Raw genomic sequence first — 6,265 nt, forward strand, 5'->3', positions numbered from 1 at the left:
GGGGGAGGTGAACATGTCTGCATGCAATAGAACGGAATCATGAAATATTGCCTCACAGTGATCATATTCATAACAGCAGCATAACTATCCATAACTCAGACACTGTTGAGTTTGCGATGGAAAGTTGCAGTGCTCTTCTACATACGGTTTGTGCCACAGTGCTTTAAATGGAGCGCACACATCTTTGCAAAGGTAGGAAGAACAGTATGCATCTGCTTGCTTGCTTGAAATGGATGGAACCCTCTCCCCCAACCTGGTGCCCTCTAGATATTTTGGAGTACAATTCACATACATCTCCTGGCAGTGGTACAGCTGTGTTTGGAGGTGGCTTAGGGTTGTGTCCACACCAGGGCTTCTGTAGCTGTGATGCTGTTCTGTATGGAGAAGGTAGGCCATTCTTTATCCTACTTGAAGGCAGTAGATGTAAGTGAATATTATTTAAATCTTACTAATTTCAATGGAGTTTAAGCATTCCTAATGCTCTCTGTGTTAAACCTGCTGTGTAGAAGTAAGGCCTTTTAGATTATAAATGTGATGAGAACAGACGTGTTTGTCTGTTTCATTGTGGACTGTTCCTCCTTTCGGCACGAGCTACGTGGATTCAGGTCTGTGGGCAGGAAAAGCTGATTTTGAGTTGTACCAAGGCGTGACAGCCTTGTCTCCATCCCTTCAGCAACGCATTCTTCACAGCTCCATCTGACTAGAAGTTAAATGTTCATGCCTTTGTTACATGGAGCAGGCAAGTGAATTTAAAAATGAGCACTCCCTTTAATGCAATTTTTTTGTCTCCAACGTCTTTTCTCGCTAACTTTATTTAGGTAACTTTCTTCTGTTTCTGGCGGTAGTGTTGGACCTTTTGTGCAAATACCAGGCGTGCTTTGGTGGTATGCAAAAGAAGAAGGGACGCGGGTGGCACTGTGGGTTAAACCACAGAGCCTAGGACTTGCTGATCAGAAGATCGGCAGTTCGAATCCCCGTGACGGGGTGAGCTCCTGTTGCTCGGTCCCTGCTCCTGCCAACCTAGCAGTTCGAAAGCACATCAAAGTGCAAGTAGATAAATAGGTACCGCTCTGGCGGGAAGGTAAACGGAATTTCCATGGACTGCTCTGGTTTCACCAGAAACGGCTTAGTCATGCTGGCCACATGACCCGGAAGCTGTACGCCAGCTCCCTTGGCCAATAAAGCAAGATGAGCACTGCAACCCCAGAGTCGTTCTTGACTGGACTCAACTGTCAGGGGTCCTTTACATTTTAAAAGAAGAAGAGCACCAATAAAACCACTAGGGGCTGACTCATGCCCAGTGGTCTGGATTCTCTATGTAGTGCAAACCTAGAATTCATGCCCTGATTAGTTAACATTTAGTACGAGCCGAAGCTGATGAACAAGCATTTATGTGAGCAGTCTTGGTCCATGGGATCTACCTACCTTTTGGTTTCACGTCAAACCTTCTATGGGATGGGGAACCTGTGGCCCTTCAGATGGTTGGCCAATGAGGTGGGGTACCACAACTCACCTGTTCTCTCAGCCATGTTGCTGTGCTTCCTGGGAGAGAGATGGATAAGGGGGTGGGAATAACAGACCAGTAACATCAGGAAGACCATAGGTTCCTCATCCCCGATGGGCAGTTTGGCCCTTAACTCAGAGGCATGGCAAAACCTTGGACATCTGCCATAGCGCCTGGGAAAAGGAGCTGGGATAATTTCCACCAATTGGAGTAAAAATAAAAATAGTTCTAGGCTAGATGGGACAATCATCTGACACAGTACAAGGTGCAAGGGTCGCTTTTCATGTTCCACCTTGTGTAGAACCTGCATACTGCAGTACAGTGTAAACTCGCCTGAGCCAAAATTTAGGGGAAGTTTAGAACAACTCATGCATTAAATCACCTGATTCCATAAGCAGGGATGGAAGGCTGATTAGACTGGGTGGATGGGAGGAGGCACAAGTTGTTCCTAATGTCTGAAATCAGCAAAGATTTGTCATCACATCCAAACTGAGCACTTAGAAGTCCAGGTGAATTAAATGGAAACATTCTTGGTGGGAAATGGAAACATGCTTCAAATTTGCTGGATCATGACCTTCATTTCTTATTTTAAAAAATGCAATGTAGCTTTTCTTTTAAGGAAATAAATTGCATAAGTTGACATATCTGAAGGGAAAAGAGATGGCCTGCCGGGGAATTTCAAGCCTAAGTACTAACAGAGCTTACAAGCCTATTAGTATACATTCTATGTTACAGAAACCCATTCTATGATACAGGAGAAATCAAAATAGATTTATTTAATGGAGGAACTCCCAAACAGGATCTCTCTCTTTGTCTGGGATGCAAAGCAATATGCCTTCTCTTTCAGGTTCACCGTTCAGTTCAACATTTTTGAGCATGCCGAAATAACACGTATGCAGTGCATTTGCTGGCCAGAAGAGGGCGAAAGACCTGCTGAGCTTGAAATCGGATATTGCCACTTGCCTAATTGCAGTGTGGCACATGAAGAAAAAAATATGGCTGTCCTTTCATTGTTTGGTACCCAACAGGTTAAAGGAGGCACCTGTAGGACTAGGTGATGGAGGGAGAGAGGGAGGTGGCTAAATTTTGTCCCTGAAGGTTTCCCATCCAAAGCCTCTAACATTTACCTTTCAGACACTATTTTGAAGTTTGGCCATTCCATCCTCCCCCCACCACAAGGTGAGATACGGGCTCCACAATGTCAACAACTGGAGAGGCTTTGCCAGAGTCCATCTCATAGATGCCACAGGAGGACAGACAAAAGAAAAGGGTAGGTATTTGAAAGGCATAAAGGAAGAAACTGGCACAGCCTCTGTTGTTAACCCCAAATATCCAAAGAGACGTATGTAAATTCCCTCCCCTCCCCTTGCTTCAGGTCCACCTCTCATCCTACACCTCCTTGCTGGTCTTTACGATCCCGTTGAGTTTGTTTTTTGGACGCTGCCTGCTTGCTGAGTTTCCAACTTAGTTCCCCTCTGCCCTCCTTTCTGCTTGCTGATCCCTGCAACGCTTTGGTTAGCTTTTGTGGCCTGCCCCTTGCTAACCAACCTTTGAATACCTCTGTTGCTCTGAACATTTACCTAGCATTTGGCTGTTGCTCATACTCTCCGCATCTCCCCTCCCCTGTCTGCCTTGGCCCACGTGCCTGGCATTCAGGGCTGTTTTCTGATTTTGTTCGGGTACACAAAAGCGTAACGTCGGAAGGATCTGCACCCATACTTCTCCGTGAACCAGGCATTAGCTTCTGGCAGAGGTCAGGGTAAGCAAAGTGCTGCAAGCTAGGAATTCGGCAGGGGCTGCTAGCAATTCTGGGGTTTGCAGGAAGACCCTTAAAAGGCACGATAAGCAAGGTATGCATGCAATCTGCACAATAAAATTCTTTGCCAAGGAAATTCATATTCAGTGCCAAGAGAAGCTGGATGTTACCCATATTTGTTAGGCAAATTAAGCAGATCTGTATATTTTAAAGTGATTCCCCCCACCCCCGTATTTCATGTTACCCTTTTGCATACTTTATTCCAGTTTTGTTGGTAGTGGGGAGCTCTGAAGAACCCTGAAACCCAATCCCCAACCAGTGGGTGTTTAGTGGTTTTGAGATTTTAGCAGAAATAGCCTACCCACTTTCAAGCACATCTGTTTATCCATAAAAAACCCCACGCTGTCTCTCTCATATAGATTATAAACTGAGAACAGAGATTATTAGGAAGCTGGATTCTATACCCTGTACCACATCCTGTAAATTGTCTGTGCCCGTGCAAAATAACATAGACACAAAACTCTGATGATATGTCACTGGGCTAGACAAAATTGGCTAGAAAGGAGTTGCCAAGCTCTGGCACTCTGAAATACTTGGGAGGTCAGTCGGTAGAGAGAGAGAGAATCATTTAAATGTGTCACCCAAGGTGCCCCAAGTGTAGAAGATCACTTTTTGTTTTATGCAGTGTTACGTTCCCTGCAGCCGGGCTGTGATAGGATGCAATGGAGTGGGCTTAGAGAATGATTTAGAAGGAAATAACATTTTCCCTCCCCATGCCCCCACCTCATCAAACTGAAGGCCTGCTCTCAATTTGGAAGGGAGAGGCTTCTCTGTCTGGTAAAGTAATATGACGGTGTGAGAGCAGGATCATTTCTGATATTTGAGGATTGTTTGTCACTCAAATCCCTCTTGAAACCAAGTGTAATATTGAGGCACACCTAGAAAAGATTTAGCTGTTGACTCTGGGCACAAAAATATGTGCTCATGAGGCACTGTATATGGAACATAGAAGACACGAGACGTTGTGGTTTGGCATTCACAATTTGTTACTTGGTGTATCTCAGGTTCTGAAATGAAGGGCTTGTTACCTAACCACTGGGTGATAACTTGGGAAACTGTTTCCCCATTGCCAGTGGTATAAATTGTTTTAGGGATATAAATATGTTCCAGAGCCGGCCCTGCCATTAGGTAAAGGGAGGAAAACATTGCACTGAATGGCCATAATGCTGGAAAGCACAATAAGTTTTAATTTACAGAGCAATTATTATGCATTGAGATGTATGAATATGCATTGAATGACTTTGCGTTTTCAGAAACAAGGAAATAAAAAGAAAAAAGTCTCTCCATAAATAGAAGGCCTAGAGACTTATTCCTACCCATTCTAATAAACTGAACCTGTATGTAGTTTAAAAACTATGCTTTATAACTAAAACTCTTCCCGCTCCTTTCCTCTTCCTTCTTATCCTGCCTTTTCCCCAAACTGAGATTGAAGGCAGCTTACACAAATTGAACAACATAGATAAAAGACATATAAAAGATATAGAAAAGATAAAAGTTTTAGAAGCAATTAAACTCTAAAATAGGGTTTGTTATTTATTTGTATACCACCCTTCATCTGAAGATCAATAGAACAACAAATCTATGAAAATACAAATTGTAAAGGCAGCATAGCACAATTAAAAGCTCTTCCTTTTAAAAAAGAATCTTAGCTAGTTCCCCAAAGTCTGCCAGAATAAAACTGTCTTCACCTGCTGGAGGAAGGACAACAAGGAAGGAGCCAGTTTAGCCTCTCTAGGAAGAGAGTGCCAACGTATGGGGGCAGCCACCAAGAAGGCCCTCTCCTTTGTCCTCACCAAGCAAACCTGTGATGGTGGGCAGGCCTGAGAGAAGGCCTGAAGATCTCAGACCCTGTGCAAGTTTGTATGGGAGAATACAGTCCTTCAGAGATCCTGGGCCTAAGCCATATATGGCTTTATAGGTCATAACCAGCACTTTGACTTAGTTTTTTTAAGAAGTGAAAGCTGAAAATGTGCAGGGGTGTTGACATCAGGCAGGTGCCTTCACTGTACTCTTTGCAGCACCTGCTAAAAACATTTTGTTTAGACAAGCCTACTTAGATATGTGGAATGTTAATTTGTATTCTCTTTTCAGTTTATCACTATTTTTTTTTTTAAAGAAAAGCAGTTGCTTTTTGCTGTTTTTGCCAATAATTCTATTGTTTTAAAATTACAAATGTAAAACAATAAAGTAATAAATAATAAGTAATTATAAATAAAATGTAATAATTTTATGAAATAAATGAAAGAAGTAAGTAATTTTTAATGCACACTTTGCCCTAATTTATGCATTTGTGTATCAGGCTGGATATTAAGCAGAACAGTTGTGTGTGTGAGAGAGAGAGAGAGAGAGAGAGAGAGAGCGCGTGCAGTTGGCTTGGTATTAATGCTGTAAATGTCTGCATTGGTAAAAAGAAATATTTTTTATTCCTTTTTAGAAGGGATGTAGCTATGGGGTTGTCATTATGAATGCCTGCACTTCAGCATTTAACCCCCCCTCCCCGTGGGTGTTCTTGACTCTTATTTGCTTTTCTGAGGTGGGAATGGCGGTACCTGGGGTTTCCTTCTGAGGAAGAAGCATCTTGTTTGCATTGTGTTGTATTGTATCAGCTCCTCAAGCAGATGCTGTTGTTGGACAGCAATTTACAGACACTGTAACAGTGCATTGAGCATTGGAGACTTTTCACGCATACCACGGGAGCCATTACCTGACCTAGCCTGACACAACACGCACAGCGTAATTGCTCCACTCTCTTTCCTCAAAATCAAAGAGAGATTCTCCCTTTTAAGGCAGTGGAAAGCAGTGGTTTCAGAAATATGTGTGTGACCCGAGGGAAGAGACAGGTGGCTCCATATTGCATGAGCTCTGAAATGAACATTGGCATGTCTCTGTCGCTGATAGCATGTGTTGCATTCCAGTGTGTAAGCAATATTGCAACCAATAATGAA

Source organism: Podarcis pityusensis (assembly GCF_964106645.2).
Source record: "Podarcis pityusensis genome assembly, chromosome: 7".
Lineage (NCBI taxonomy): Eukaryota > Metazoa > Chordata > Lepidosauria > Squamata > Lacertidae > Podarcis > Podarcis pityusensis.